The sequence below is a fragment of the Dermacentor andersoni genome, chromosome 9 (assembly GCF_023375885.2).
Source record: "Dermacentor andersoni chromosome 9, qqDerAnde1_hic_scaffold, whole genome shotgun sequence".
Lineage (NCBI taxonomy): Eukaryota > Metazoa > Arthropoda > Arachnida > Ixodida > Ixodidae > Dermacentor > Dermacentor andersoni.
The window spans coordinates 78,051,600-78,068,685 of NC_092822.1; the positions used below are offsets into that span (position 1 = coordinate 78,051,600).

Consider the following 17,086-nt stretch of genomic DNA (forward strand, 5'->3'; position numbering starts at 1 on the left):
ATTTAATATCTTCGGTCCAGCATGTACAATACTCTGCTGGTAAGAATGGATACTACACTTTTACCCGCACCGGCAGTGTCTACGTTCGCACCGTCCTCCCTTTTTGGCGTTTTAAGCGCTTGAGTATCTCCTTCCCTTTCCTTCCGCTCAACCGTGGCGGCAGTCCCGTACACGTGCTGCCCGCCACGATCGCGAGGCGTAAAGAAATGCGAGCGGTCCATGTGGCGCCGACGCTGGAAACTTCGAACATTTCACCGTAGCAACGGACAGGTTTCAGAGGGAGTTCGTGGGGAACCAATTTTGTGTGGCCTGTCTTGTATGTCACCGCTTGTGCTTTTCGAGTGACCTCATAGCCATTCCTCAACTGTAGGACGTCGACTAACCCACGATCGCATGGGCTACGGTGAAGTAGTGGGTACCCTCGCAATGCGGTGAGGTGTGCGTGTGTTCTGCGTGCCGGGATTCACTCGCAAAAGGTATCGTGCCGTGTTTTGCAACAATACATGAGTATGTATAACCCGTAGTCCCTCATCATCCGCCAAGGCTCAACATTGTGCACAAGGGCATGGGCGTGCCTTGCCTTCTATTTATGGGCATACGGCGTTTGTCGCACGGCAATGGAGAGTCTGCCATTGAGGGACCCACATACAAAGCTTCGCTGGGGATCCTCCTTTACAGCGTGCTAACGCAGATTTTTTTCTTTAGAAACGTGCAGTTAACTCTGCCAGGTGCTATAGTGAACGAGGTATAGTTCAAGATGTGATACTTCTGCAAAACCTGAGAAATAACAGTGCAGCGGTAAGCGCTAAATTCTTTTTTTCGAATACTTTGGGTGAAATATGCACGTGTCTGTACGTATTGTTTTTCAGACTGAAATATATTTTATACGGAACTGCTTTATTCCAGCCGGGCTCGTGCTGATACAACAAATATGAAGCTGTGCAGATAATGGTGATATATACAAGGGAAGAAGAAGTACACTGGATGGTGATATGTAGAGATGATGATGAGTCAGGCATGTGTTTCGCTCACACTATTTCCCTCTCGATGTGGAAGCAGTCGCCTTACCGCGCGAGGGTAACATGAAGTGCGTCCAGTATATGCCTTTAAATGAGAGAACTGAACTGTCTCTGCCCTGGGCAACTATGATCGGACGGCGTTCTGAGTGCGTAGACGCATTAATAGGGGCTGTCTGCTCAATGATCATGCCGCGTCGAATAAATCGAGTGAGGAATTTTACGCGTATGACGCGAACACGCACAGGAGTCCAAAAAATAACTTCGTTGCCAGGAGAAAAAGTGACAGCATGTTGAGTCGGGTCGTGAAGGGACTACCGAGTGTCCTGAGAGATGGCGGTGTTCATGCGGGCGAGGTGGCGGCAGTCCGCGAGGCGAGGCAAAAACTTCTCGTAAAGGAGCTACTGGGGTTACATCGGTCGAAAGGAAAGATACATCCAGTACGAAACTTGGTGAGAAACCGTAGGCGAGAAAAAAACAGAAAAGCCAGTGGTATGTTGCGTAGCCATGTAATAGGCGAATGTCATGAACGGAAATATTGCATCCCAATTCGCCTGGTCGAGGCGGATGTACGCTTGCAATAATATCGGAGTAGGTAGATTAAAACTCTCCGTCAAGCGGTTGGTCTGCGGAAGGTAACCGGAACTCGTTTTGTGTATAGTGTCTGAGGCACTAATACCTTCAGTAAGGATAGAAGAGAGGAAGACCTTGCAGTGGTTTCTGAGGAGAACGCGAGGGACTCCATGGCGTAAAAAACTTGCGTAGAAAGAAATTGGCAACCTCAACCGCAGTCCCCGAATGTAGAGAGGCTATTTCCGCGTAACGTGGTAAATGGTCAACAGCTGTCACAATACAACGATTGCCATTTAAAATTTTGGGAAGATGGCTGGTCAAATCTATTCCAAGGACTACGAAAGACGAAGCGGTAGAAAGAAGAGGTTGCAAAAAACCAGAAGGAGCTGTTGGTCATTCGCGTTTTGACAATGAACGCAGGATGCGACGTACCTGCCAACGGCTGAAAAGAGGCCAGGCGAGGAGTAGCGAATTCGTACTCTGTCGTATGTCTTGTGGTAGCCTAGATGACCAGCCTTCAGATGATCGTGAAAGGCTTCCAGCACCTCTGGCCGAGGACAACGCGGTATGATCCGTACCGATTCGTTGCCATCCACGTTATAAATGTAGCGATGTAAGGCACCACGGTGCAGCTTGAATTGGTTATGTTGTCGACGAAGTCGGGCGTTCGCAAGTGAAGTAGAACCTTCCATGCGCTCGAATATAGCTCGACATTATGGGCGATACGTTGGTGGCATAGAAGAACAAATGGACTCTCTGGTTTTAGCTAATCCAACGTTCTAATGGGCAAAGCCCTAAAAGAGAACTCGGGATGTACGCTAGTACGAAGACGTGATGCTGAGGCGCCATGGTTCGGCAGAGGACACCAAGATAGAGCACTGGTGTCTGGGCGCTTCTTTCAAACCATGGGTGCTACAACGTAAAGATATTCCAAACTTTTCTATTCCAATTCCGCAATCAGCCCTCCGCCGCTGGTCAAGAACTTTTTTGGTTCAGCCCCACTTCGCCTGTCTGTCACGCCATGTCACGAAACCCGCGATAGCTCGCCATCTGATATGACGCGTGCACATTGATTATGCATGACTGGACCGAACGAAAGAAAAATAGTTATTTCTGATTCAATGGCTTTTCGCCGTTAGACCTCGGCTATTGGTCAAAAGTTTTCGGGCTGGACCCACATCACCTGCTTGTCGCTCGACGTCACAAAACCGCGAAAACTCACCGCGTCAAAGTGTCGTGCACGCGCAAATGATGCATTAATACGCCGAACAAAAATGAATGTTCTTCTGAATAGCCGAACACTGCCCCGTTGCGAAAGGAATAAAACATTTTGCGTGGCAGTGTAAAATTATCAAGCACTTTCAGCACGTTAACGACCTCGCTTTGCCAACTCTTGTTTACTGGGGACCGGTTTAACGGCATTCTTAAGCTGTAGTTGCTTACCGCCATGATGTTTGACCAGCCACCACCATCCAAGTAAGAGAAAGCGGGCAAATCGCAAACACCGGCCCCACCCTCTTCTTCCGGTTATCAATTTTCAGTGCACTGGCTAAGCCCCATCGAGTCCCTCTCCACTTGAGTGTGCTCCTCGCCTCTCTCATCGCATTAGAGAAGACAAGCCGCTCAGTGTAAGCAATGTTATTCATTTTTCAAGCGAACAAAAGTGACCTCCCATAAATGAGAACAGCGTTTCATTGGTCTGTTCAGACAAACCTGCGGGTCACCGCCCGACGCTTGCGTCGGCGGTTACGCAAATTTTACCTTAGGAGATTAGAATGAAAACATTGCAATAGTGTTACGTTGTAAAGCCCCATGTAGGTGACATCGAAATCGCACTCCTGTAAGCCAAGCACGCAGCCACAGCGACTGGATAAGTTCTTTATCAGTGAAATACAGCACACTGATTTATGGTCGGTAACGACTTTATAATGGCAGCCTTGAAGATATGGGCGAAATTTTGGCAGCGCCTAAACAACAAGGCGCTCGTGCTCGGTTACGGAGTAATTCTTTTCTGGAGTGGTTAGAGTACGACTAGCGTGAGCAATTACTTGTTGGCGGGAGGTATTGTCTCGTTGCAGGAGAACGTCTCCAAGAGCATGACTGCTAGCACAGTGTGAAGGATATCGGGCGCGCTGGGATCGAAGTGGCGTAGCACTGGGTCGGACGTCAAAACATATTTCAAAGTCATGAAAGTGCTTTCACATTTGTGGGAACAAACAAAAGGCGCGCTACTTGCGAGGAGCAAATGAAGTCAGGATGCAGGTGCAGCGAAGTTGCGTATGAAGCGCCGCAAGTGCGAAGCAAGTCCGAGAAAGCAGCGCAGGTCTTTTTGACGCAGCGGACGGAGAAATTCGATGACTGCGGCAAGATTCTCAGGGTACGGTCAAATATTTTGTATGCCGATTAAGAGCATTCATGGCCTTGCTAGCGAAACTGCATTTTTAGTCTTTAGCTATGGTCCAGCGTTTTCAAGAGAGGCAAGAATTTCATGAAGTTGGAAGTGTTGTGAGAACTTCGTTGAAAACGCTCCAAACTCGCTGAGACAATGCATACAGGTTTTCTATTTCGAACCACTTAAGACATTATTGATAATGCCTTCGAAGGAGGCAGGCGCATTGCATATTAGAAAACGCATCACATTATAGTCAACACAACGCGTCTGTGCTGGCAAATGCCTTTTATTCTTTCTAGAATCAGGACCGAACCTAGTGTATCGTCGACCTGTGGCACAAGGTAAACATCAGTGCACAAGATTTTGTTCCGTTCATGGTAATTGACGCAAGAACGAACGGAACCGTCTTTCTTCTACACTAGAACAACTGCGGAAGACCAGGGACCAGACGAAGGGCGTATGCTATTTCGCCGAAGCATGTCTCACACATATTGCTCCATGATTTTGCTCTCTGTAATCTGAGTGCGCGAGAGAGAGAGAGAGAGAGAGAGAAAAACTTTATTGATACTATCAAGGGGTTTAGCGGTGAGCCGTCTTGCGCTTGCTGCCTGGCTCTTCAGCACGGGTGTGCCCCTATTCCAGGGCTCCACTGAGCCTGGCCACTTCGCACGCGTGCTGCACCATTGCCCTTTGGGCGGTGAGCTCGCTGCTGGTGAGCAGGCCCTCCCATCCCTCCGCACTCAGGTTTTTATGTTTATGGAATGTGTAGTTATGCTTACATTCCCATGTTATGTGGTAAAGAGTTGGTATTTCTCCGCACCATGGGCAGGAGTTTCTGTATTGTGTCGGGTACATTTTACTTAGTATGTGTAGATTATAGAAAGTTCCGGTTTGTAGCCTTCTCCAGTCGGCTGCTTCCTGTTGTGTAAGTAGTGTGTGTGGCGGAGGATATTTGATTCTCTGCCCTCTATAGTAGTTTAATATGCACGTGGGCCCTTTCAGGTTAGAGCGTTTGCCTTATGGCGTTGCATGCGCGCCTGCCGTATTGCAAGCAGTAATGAATCAGATCCTGGGCAACCGCCTGCTACTTGGACGGTATCATAATATCTGGCGAGAACTACGAGCAGTGCCGAGAATGGAGTCGAGGAAGTGCTCATAAGCCTAAGTAACCACGGTAAAAAGGTCAACGCCGAAAAGTAGAAGCTCTTCTAGAAATTAATTTATCTGGATCGCAAAATTCACACGCACCGGTTGCATCCTTTGTGGATAAGGTACTAGCCACAAAAAAGGCACCGAAATCGGTCAATGTGACGCAGCTGGACGCTTTCTTGGTTTGGTAAATTTTTATTTCAAATTCCTTCCAAATTTGGAACTGGCTTTGGAACCCTTACATGAGCTGCTACGCAAAGAGACCAAGAAGCGCTGGTCACGACACTGTGCCGATGCGTTCAATAAATGCAAGGCGCTGGCGACTGACGAAAATCTTGAGTGATACGCTGTTCGCAAAGACAATCAAATCCCATATGATGCCCCGGATTATGGCGTCGGATAACTACTTTCACATGTGGAGAATGACGTTGGAAGGCGTTGGAAGGTACTGTGGAAACTGTACGTCCTCAGTTTACGTCGCATGGGCTTCCAGATGGGATTGTTACCAATCGCCGCCTTTGCCTCACAATCTCACGGCGCCAGGGTGCAACTACGGCCACGTTGAGAAAGGAACCCTGAGTATCGTCTTTGGCGTAAAAAATTCATAAATACCTGCATGGAAAAACCTTTACCGTAGTAACAAACCAACATCCACTGATAGTACTGTTCGGCCTAAAGAGGCAGGGAAGCGCTGTTGCTGTAGCGAGAGTGCATAAATGGTTCACCTTCTTGGCTAACTATCGACACCTAATAGCGCACGGGCTAGGAAGAGCAAGTACTCATGCTGTTATCTGCCGTTATCTGACACGGAAGAGCTCGCTGAAAAAAATTCGTACCTTTCTATTCTCAGTGACCTGCTGTTCGCTGCCAAAGATATTGAACGTGCAACAGACTGTGACAGGCTTCCAACAAGCCTTGGAAACATGATCTCGCACCGTTGTCCAAAAAGTGTTTCAAATGAGCTACAACCATTTTGGGTTCGTCGGTTCAAGCATGCAGTTGACAATGGCTGCATTGTTTGGACCAAAAGGGTTGTAGTGCCTAAAAGTTGGCAAACAAAGGTTATAGCTTTTTCTAGCAGAATTTGGGAATCACCCTAATGACGACAGTGGCGCGTTCAGTGGTGTAGTGGCCAGACATCGATAAGCTATAGAACAAGTAGCACACCAATGTAAATCTTGCCAATCTGTGTTTCCTTCGTTTCAACCTGTACCTTTGTGCCGGTGAACAGGGAGCGATTGCCCATGGGAAAGAGTACATGAACGTAGATTTTGCCTCTAAAGAAGGAAATATATTATTGATCGCAGTGAATGCATATTCAAATTGGCTTGAAATGAAAATTATACACAGGCTCGAAAACTGTGCAAATTGTACGTCCTCAGTTTGCGTCGCATGGGCTTCCAGATGGGATTGTTACCAATCACGGCATTCAGTTCGTTGATGAAGAATTTGAACTCTTCTTGAAAGCTAACGGTGTGAAATGTACGCCCACGCCACCGTACCACGCACAATCAAACTGGGCGGCGGAACTAGCTGTACAAACTACAAAGAAATCAATTCTTAAGAAGCTACTATAAATTAAGAGAAATGAGAAAGCAGATCGTTGCAGCACAAAATTGACAACATTTTCTTTTCTTATTGCACGATGCCTGATAATTTCACGTGTAGAACGCCCGCTGAACTCTTTGTAAAGCGCCCGCTGAACTCGTTTGCCGAGTTCTTGAACTGTGAACTTGGCAAATATTGCTCCAACCATATGTTAGGAGTGAACTGCTAGACAGGGCGGAGAGAGTGAAACTGTCCGCAGACAATTGGTGGGGTATGTCGCGCTCTTTTTATGTCGGTGATTCTGTTGTGGTGCGCTCGGTGCGAGGTGAACTTATTGGAAGGTTGCCCGGAAAACTGACACGTGTGAAATCGCCATGTACATATTTGGTACTTGTCGCAACCCGTGTGCGATACATACATGCTGATAATTTGAGAAGGTCTTTTCTGGAAACAGACGAGAAGTCTGAGCATCATGAAATCGATTTGCCGCATTCTGGAAAAGTGCTTGAGCCAAGCTCAGCAGAACCACCGGATGCCCGACATGTGCATCAACGAGCAGGAGCAGCACCCACCCCTGACAGTTCCCGAGCGATCACCGTCAGAAAAAGCTGCCGAAAGCAACGGCCTCCGGACCGTTTGGGTAATAGCCACTCGTAAAATAGGAGACAAGGAGTGTTACAGCGAACGCGCGGTAGCGTTTCGTCGAACGCTTGGTAGAGTATGATCCAACGCGGCGCGATACTGCGCCACGACAGTGACTGGTAGACTTGAGCGTTTGCCTCGCGCAAGTGCGATGTGAGGTGAGAGTTTTCTACGTTGCTCCGACGTAGCCTGTAGGCCAGATGGAATAAAGACGCCTCACAAGTACGTCTCCGCGTTTTTTGCAACATGATTAATAGTGCATGCATCTTTTGCCAGAAAAGTGCTGGAAGAGGGTGGTGAGCCGATCGCATTCGTTTAATTCAGGAGCAAACTAACAACATGGTACATGGTTCCCATATAGAGTACTTGAAGCAACAAGGCAGCGTGCTCCCGAAATGACCGAGCGGCGCGCTGTAAGTTCGAACGTCCAGTGTGGCGCTGTATCAGTACAAAGAAAACTATACAGCTGGAGAAGAATCGACTAATCCAGTTGAAAGGGCGTAAAGGAACAAAAAACCTACAGCAACCCCGCCACTTAGCTCAGAATTACTTGAAGAAAGAAGTAAAAACACCGAGTATATATTTCCCGATAGGTAAAGCAGAAAGGTGGGATACCAGCTTAATAAAGATTAGAAACTAGAGTGCACAATGAGGACACAAACTCTTTATGTCGTAGTGTAAGTCGTGCGTGGCTAACGAATGTTGCACGTTCTTTGTGGATTTGGAAAACCTCTATAATTCTTTTTTTTACCTACCCTTGTAGGTAAAACATTTCGATTATAAAGCTAGGTGGTGTTGCCGCGTCAACAAGAACTAGGTCTTTTATTGAAATGACTAGAGTTGTTCGTAAGCGCTCTTCTTATTTTGGTCTGGCAGTCCTCTTCGTGCTCATTTTTTTCAGTAACATGGCTGAAGACAACGTGCCTAGGCTTCGTTAGGATATGCGGCACAGAAAATAATATATTTGCGCTTACTTTACAATGTATCCCAGTGTAGCATAGTCTGCCTAAGGTGGCATCTGAGTGGGTGTTATGCGCTACAATCATGGGTAGGAGTATATGGTGCTCAGGGATGTGCCATAACGAGCATAAGTAACATTGGTAATGACCGTGACGAAAAAATTTAAAGAAATATATGTCAGGCTTATAAAAACCAGGGTCCCCTCTTGTGCTTTCCCATATATATCACTAAACTGCACAAAGCGCATCCCTCCAGTTGATTTGCACATTGACACATTTGCTGATCAAGGTACATCTTCTGATACTGCACTTGTACTCTTCGTCAAATGCATTCTCAGGCTAATGCCTGTAGCAACATAACGGTATTCTTTTTTACAACTCGTAACTATATCGTGCTTCTCAAGAGGACTTCATGCTACATTAAAGAAGTGAAGGAATGGAAATGGAAATAATTATCTACGTGATGTGGACCATTTCTGAAAGATATAGACGAAGTAAACATGTGAAAATAGTGGCAAAGATGGCTTAACTACGATAGAGGGACAATGACTGCGTGACTCTCAGGAATCAACGACATGGGGACGACGACAATTTTACCACGATGATTGCGTGAAGAGAAAAACGAGACGTGTGATGTCGATGGGAAGAAATCACAAGTCAATGGGACGACGACTATTTACAACGACAGCGTGAAGAGAATAATATGACGACTATGGCTTGACGACAGTGCAATTTCTACCACAAAAAAAATGTAATGAGCACGGCGGAATTGCCATGACTTTGAGACAACGACGCGAGGTCGACAATGGCTGTCGACGACAGAATTTCGACAACGCTATGACGACAACGGCTTCAAGACGGCGTGATGACGGCATGACAATGCTACGACAGCAGCAGAATAAAAACAGCGGATTTAGGAAGTTACATGAGAACGTGAAGGCAATGAAATAACAAAGACGGAATGACCACGAAAGCGTGAAACCGACGGCTATTCCTTGATAAAGTCTGCGCTTGCGTGCAGTACCTTCTGCCACGGGGCGGCTGAATTCTCACTATTTACGGCTTTTGTTTACACGATGTCTCGTGTCTTTCCGAGCTTCACTATAACCGGGATCAGCCCAGTTATCAGAGTCGTAACTGGCGCCTCCTTGCCTGCCACCTTGCTTTGAACTTGTATAAGGCTAGGCTAGGCCATGCTGAAACCCCTGAAAAGGAATCGTGGGCTGACGTGCTTCTAAGCGATAGCTTCTGCGTAACGACAGTGGGTGCACTGCACATCTCACTGAAGAAGGCTCCCTATGCCAGTATATTTCACCTGTCAGAAAAAAAAAACTTTTTTAACTACTGAAAGTGTTCACTCACAACACGTGATTTATTTCATCGTCTTCTAATAATAAAAATATTTCGCTCTATTGTGTGATAAAAATTCACGTCCTTACGTTTCAGAAATACGTTGCTGCTATAGGGCGCGCCTAACATGTCAAGCATTTCACAGCAATGGCTTGCACAAGAAAAATTCATTCGTAAATGTGTTTTATTTCATACATACACCCATGCGTGCGTTGTCTAGTGACAAGACCCGCGGGTTTCTATGCTGGAGAAACCTGCATAAGATGGTATTTGCGTGCGTGTGCGAGTGTGGGTGTGTGTGTGGGTGTGCCAATCAAAGAATTTTAGGAAACTTTGCAACTAAATCCTTCCGCAAGAGTTGTGCGTGCATCCTGACAAATTACGCGTACGCTACGGAAAACAAGCATGTGCTGTTGACGTATTTCCACAGTTTAAAACCATTCTCCGATAACAAATATTGGATGAAACAAGTGCATTGACAGTGCAGCAGACATCGGATACGATGTCGGAAACTATTAGCACGGTCTCCGCCTACAGCTAGAACCTTACACTAATATACACACGTCTTCAGAACAGATGAGATACTACTGAAAGCTAGGAAATATTGCACGAGTTCTTCCGCACTAAATAAATATTCCTTTTTGTTGAATACTAGTAAATACGCAAATTCGCTTGTTAGTGGTCGCAACAAACAAGACTATCCTTAAGCAGACTATAAAACTGGTCTCGTATGCGGTATGAATAATTATATGAAGACAGCTCTATTATATGCTATCATAGATATATTAAAAATAGATATATATGAACGGCGAAGAGTTGAGTCAGCCCAGCGCACTGTGCTTTCAACATGAAGTAGCTCACCGGTTTCACAGCTGAATGGAGATGCCGGGTGAAGTTCAGGTAGGGGTCTGGACGGTCACATAGGGAGGCTCACAGCCCTGTCGCCTACGGGGTCTGCATCCAGATAATAGTTAAGTTAGAAGGTGCCAGAGTCACAGTAATGCACTTCACACGAAAGATCACACGAAAAGCATTTCAAACAACATGAACCTGAAAAGCCAAACCCGAGGTAAGAACGAAACCCACGCAGGCGAGGTCTGCTCGACTCAAAGACTGAAGGCAACACACGGAAGCCCGGTGGCGTCCAATATGTGCGTCAGTAAAAGGACTCAGCGAGGGAAGAACGAACAACCAAACAGAATAAAATATTACCCGGTACTCAGCTCGAACGAAGAACGTTGACCGATCGAAGAGCCTTCCTGCCTCGAGCACGGAAAACCAGGTGCGAGCGGCGCGTGGTGCTCGCGCAACTGCCCTCGTCCTCGTCGTTTTTCTTTAAAAGACGCTCGCGGTGTTTTCACTGCGAGCCATAGCCAATCCCCCCCCGAGGGTACGTGCCATCCGCAGAAGGAAGAAGAAGAGGCAATGACGCACACTTACTGCGCGGAATTGGCCAAACATTTGATGCTAATATGCTTAAGGGATATGCCATGTAAAGGAAATATATGAATGCTATGAGCAGGATGCTTCAGCGAACACATTCGGAATTTTCTAAGGGTAGCCTGTAGTTCTAGTTCACGAGGTGATCAACTCGAAGCGGTGGAAACTACTTGCTCAAAAAATCCGAACGCATCATTGAATGAATAACAAAAGTCGTTAAATGCTTTTTAACTAATGACCTTACCGCCAATATTGCAATTTACAAATTCTAGCCAGAAGTTCACAAGGCGGGTTCACTTGGAACGAATTCTCAGGGTGACATCCATTTCGACATAATATTTCCCGAACTTTGCGTAGAAAGGCTGTCACGTTCCAGTTACTTTCTTAACAAAATGTCATTTTTATGCATTCAAGTACAAAAATAAGTGGAATGCCCATATGTTTCTCCGCAGAGTTGACGAATTAAAATCTCGACACTGGTTTCATCCTGAGAATTCGTTCGAATTGGATCCGCCTTGCGAACTACATGACTCGAATTTGTACATTGCAATATGGGGCTAAAGTGTGGTAGTTAAAATGTTGATTAGCAAATTTTCGTTAATCTTTCGATTATGCGTTCAGTATTTTGAGCAAGAAATGTCCCCATCTCTTTTAACTAATCAGTGTCACCATTTTAGTAGCTATGTATTTTACGCCATTTACAGCGACAGTTCTTAGGTGTTTTTACAGCCATGTCCCATCTACCATGATGAATTCACTGTCCACGCCATTCACATTACATTGTTAAAATTACCATTTGGCATGGCGCTCTTTGGCCATACCTGACCTCTGCGCCATTAAACAGCACGTATCATAATCAGCAAGAAATGTCCGCCACTTCGAGTCGACCACCTCATGAAGACAAATTGCGCTATCTGCCACAGGAAACGTTTATGAATTTTCGAAAGTATTTGCTGAAAAACCCTGCATATTAACACGTCAAACTGGTCGACGAGTGAACCAGGCTGGTTTGTGCTCTGTGCCATATGGAGCATTAGTGACCCTAGATCTAGTTATACTTATGATTCTGTGGAGCATGGCAGACTGATAAACGTACTAAAGAATTGCAGGTTTCAGAAATACAACACGGCATTAGTTTCAGAATTTTTGAGGTAAAGAGAACTCTGCTGTTTTCACAGAGGATGTTCATCGTCTAGGTATAAGCAGAAACGCAGGGTACCACAAAGGTCAGTGTTATCTCCTCTTTAATATGTTTTTAAGGTCCATCCGTTTTCTCCAGGACATTCAGGTATACGTTTATGCTAATGACATCGCTTTTTTCATGGAATTATGATATACATTTACTTTATGAATCATTATAAAATTACTTATTTACTCTTGAACCTGTTGAAACTTGGATAGGGAACATAAATATGCCTCTGAACGTCAATAAAAGTGAGCTTCTCGTTCATAATGCAAAGAAGGGGTAAGGCGTGCAGACACGGACACAAGCGAAGTGGATAACAGGAACGCTGACTATCAACTGAAGGAAACCCTGAGGCGAAAAAAGGACGACACAAAACTCACCTGCGCATGCTCTGGAATGGAATAATTTGAATATTCATATGGCATTAGTGTCAGGCGGGCACACGAGCCGGACTACGTGAGAGGTAACTATTAAGGGATTTAATCTGTTACAGATGGAAGCGAATCAAAGGCTGACTCATGCAGGCACTTCCACCACTATTAATAGGTCATGCCTCGACCATAATACGCGTATCTTCATTCCTATGCCTGTACAATATCACGCATTCATCTAACATAGGCGTGCAGGATGGCTGCACTTATGATGGCTGCAGGCCTTACCCTTTAATTCCGTACCAACTAGCTCAGCTTTCTGTCCTTCTAAACTCCTCGTTCCCTTAGATGTTCCCGTTCACATTTCACTCATGTTTACTCAAGAGTTCATTCTCCAGGCTAATTCTCTTAAATACCTAGAAATCGCGTATAATGTGACATTCAACTGGAAAAGCCACATTCCACTGGAAGAGCGACAGAAGTAGTCTCGTCTAAGGCAATTCGTGCCGTGGGATGGTTGTGTAAGATCAGTAATCGATGAAATGGGTTGCGAAGAAATACAATAATTATGATATGTAACATGTTTGTCCGAGCTGCCATGTAGTATAGATGTCTTGTTTTCCGACAGACCAGCTTATCAAATGCAACCTCTGGTTTATTAGTAAGAGAAGCTGGGATATTGTCATTAGGACACGCTAACTTTGTTGCAAATACCGTTCTGTATGTGAAAGCGAGAATGGCATGTTTAAAAGTAGATTCATGACCTTCACAAGCGGAACATACCTACAAATTGAAGATTCTCCTAAAAAATAAATGTGTGCTTATATTAATGAACCAAGTTCATGTCTTAGTATTAATTAGCCGCGACGACGCATAACTCAGATTGTATTTGTTCAGGGAAAGTCAAAACCGTTGAATGTACAAATTCAACGTATTCAACCAACAGGTCAATCCAAGTCACCAGATAGAATTTGACGATATTTGCTCCTGAAATGATAAATTAATCTCATACCAATATTGAAGTGACGCATTACTAGATTGCCTTTCTCACCTGGAAGCAAGCAATATAGTAGCCACGCGTGCTTCACTGTGTGAAGAGAATGCTGGCGTAGGCATTTTCTCTCCTCCTGTCTGTTGGTCCTTTTTCTATAGACCTTCCAGATTACAAGCCTATTTTCATCATATAATTGTTGGCTTTTGACCTAGAGCTGCGCAAGCTTCCCGCTAATTAATCGTCAGCTCTCGTAGTTACAGATTTTGTATCGGCATGTGTGTCGCTTTCCACGGCAACGAATACAGCAATCTTACGTATGCTTCTAAATTTAGACCCTAAAATTCGCGGTGGCTTATCCGCCACCGCACTTTATACTTCAATGAAATGGCAGATGTAGTAGCCAGAAAGCCTATAAGTGGACCTCTGATTCTTGGTGTACCGGGTACAGCTTACATCAGTGCATCGAGATACAGAAAATTTTGTTTGCAGAATGATTTAAGTAAATAATAGGGCTGATACCATCCCCAGACATTCAGCACCTCTGTTTCTACTGGAATAAATATTGGTGTCCTTCACGGCAGTGTGTTTACGTTCAGTTAGTTGCGTAATTATGTATGTGACATTTCTCAGTTATCCGAAATGTTGTCGCTCACCTTGACTTATGATTTAGTTTTTTTCTCGCTCCAGCTTCCCTTAACCTTTAACAACCGGCTGCTATGCCGTAGTGGGTAAGAACCAGAAGTAAAGGAATACGCCAGCTAGCTAGAACTCCGGAATACCCTTTAAATGCCCGACAGTGCATCAGAAATTGCACGCTCACGCTGGTTCATGTGATAGGGAGCTATCTCCTGGGCCATCTGTTCTTGGCTTGTTCATCCAAATCAACACTCTGGCGTCCAGTTATCGGCACCACTATCTGCATCAAAGTGCTGGAAGCCGATTCTGGACGAAGCTTGCATCACCAGCTCACAACTCGGACGTGCGTCGACTACCCTCGACACAGCGTGCGGAAGCTTTAATGCCAGCCATCGACAGCGCACCTTCGGCACGACAGCCCATCGGGAATGACGCGCTCACACTGGTTCGTGTACAGGGCGCTCTCTCCTGGGCGGTCTGTTCTTGACTTGTTCATCCAAACCAACACTTTGGTGTCAAGTTATCGGCACCACTGTGTGCATCACAGTGGTGGAAGACGGTTCTGGACGAAACTTGTTCCACCAGCTAGCAACCCGGACGTGCGACGACTACTTTCGACACAGCGTGCGGAAGCCGTAACTGCCAGCCATCAACAGCGCACCTTGGGCACGACAGCTCTTCGGGAATTGCACGCTTACGCTGGTTGGTGTTACAGAGCGCTATCTGCTGGGCGGTTTGTTCTTAACTTGCTCATCCCAACCGACACTATACTGTCAAATTATCGGCACCACTGTGCGCATCACAGTGCTGGAAGGCGGTTCTGGACGAAGCTTGCATCACCAGCTGGCAACAGGGACGTGCAGCGACAACCCTCGACACATCGTGCGGAAGCCTTAAGTGCCAGCCATCGACAGAGCACCTTGGGCGCGACAGCTCGTCGGGAATGGCACGTTCACGCTGGTTCGTGTTACAGGGCGCTATCTCATGGGCGGTATGCTCTTGACTTGTTCATAAAAACCAAAGCTATGGTGTCAAGTTATCGACACCACTGTGCGTATAAAAGCGCTGGAAGCCGGTTCTGGACGAGACTTGCTTCACCAGTTGGCAACCCGGACGTGCGACGACTACCCTCGACACAGCGTGCGGAAGCCTGAAGTGCCAACCATCGACAGCGCACCTTGGGCACGACAGCTCGTCGGGAATGGCACGCTCACGCCGTGTGGTGTTACAGGACGCTATCTCCTGGGCGGTTTGTTCTTAACTTGTTCATCCCAACCAACACTATACTGTCAAATTATCGGCACCACTTTGCGCATCACAGTGCTGGAAGGCGGTTCTGTACGAAGCTTGCATCACCAGTTGGCAACAGGGACGTGCAACGACCACCCTCGACACAGCGTGCGGAAGCCTGAAGTGCCAGCCATCAGCAGCGCACCTTGGGCGTGACAGCTCGTCGGGAATGGCACGCTCACGCTGGTTGGTGTTACAGGGCGCTATCTCCTGGGCGGTTTGTTCTTAACTTGTTCATCCCAACGAGCAATATGGTGTCAAGTTACCGGCACCGCTATGTGCATCACAGTGCTGGAAGCCGGTTCTGGACGAAACTTGCTTCACCAGCTGGCAACCCGAACGTGCGATTACTACCCTCGATACAGCATGCGCAAACCGTTGTATTCTCACATTCACAGTCCTTTATCTGCTCTTATGCTAATACTTTCTGGAGACCTTGAACCAAATCCTTGTCCAATGTCCAAAACTGAAGCTGATACAGTTGCCCAGGCTTTAGAATCCATTCAAAAGCTTGAAAATGGTCAGGCTGCTTTAATTGCACAACTCAAGGAGACGAAACAAAAGCAAGAGGCAGCACAAAACGAAGTTGAGCTGCTCTGTGAAAAAATCCGAAAATCGGAATCTGCCACATCTTCATATTTTTTTAATTCGAAAGCATGCCGTCAGGCATAATACAAAGGATTTTAAAAGTACACGAACAGATTCGACTTGTGCAAAAATCTAGGAGTGAACGATTATGTGGTTCATGAATCCAACGTTCAAGGTCGGGTGGGCGGCCAGGCCGAAGGCCTGTTGCCCAGAGGTGGCGGAGACGGCTTAGATAGAGTCCTGGGCACGTTCATAATAGGTATGTTACTGTCACATTTTCGATTTATGTTAGAAAATGGCACGATGAGCCGTAAGGACCATGGTACTGTTCGGGCCAGAGAGCGGTCATAGACGGCGTGAACGCGACCCCGACACGTAGCCTCCATAACGTAACTTCCTCTCGGCGGCTTAACCCACCAGGGAGGTGTGACCCACACGGAGGTATGAGAGCTCGTGTGGTACGTCGGAGGTTTCTCTTTTCCCGGATCAGTCGTCCACAGGCGTCTTCAGGAAAATGTGGAAGCGAGTATGTTATAATCTGTGGGTGGGTTGCCATATCTGCTTCAAAGAGACCCGGCAGGGCTGCTCGAGGCACCCACTGGACGACTATAAGGGTATTCGTAGCGGCAGCAAGACGGTGAATGCTGTCTGAGTGGACCGAGGTACCCTACGTATGTCGTGGATGTCTTGAGTAGAGTCTGTGCGAATGATAAGTTGAGAGTATCGAGAAGCTTGTCAGTTGCCAGGAAGGGGTAGTTTATCAAATTCTGCTCTCATGCAAAAAGGTTTACATTGGACAAACGGGGCGGTGTTTAAATGAAAGGCTAAAAGAACACGAACGCTCACAGGAAAAAGGAACTGGTTCTAATATGGCCATCCAATGCAAGGAGTGCGGGTGCAAGCCTCGCCTAAGAGATACCATCGTTCTGGACAGCAGTCGCGACAGCGTTTC

General features: G+C 46.4%; 1 protein-coding gene across 1 annotated transcript in view; it reads right to left on the reverse strand.

Moving 5' to 3' along the window:
- LOC129384105 (calcium-activated chloride channel regulator 1-like) overlaps positions 1-17,086 on the reverse strand; it is a 548,714-nt gene that overhangs the window by 344,828 nt on the left and 186,800 nt on the right. Inside the window, exon 3 of the mRNA XM_055069245.1 lies at positions 10,491-10,583. The gene's annotated coding sequence lies outside the window, so the exon portion shown is untranslated. The remainder of the gene's footprint in view (positions 1-10,490; positions 10,584-17,086) is intronic.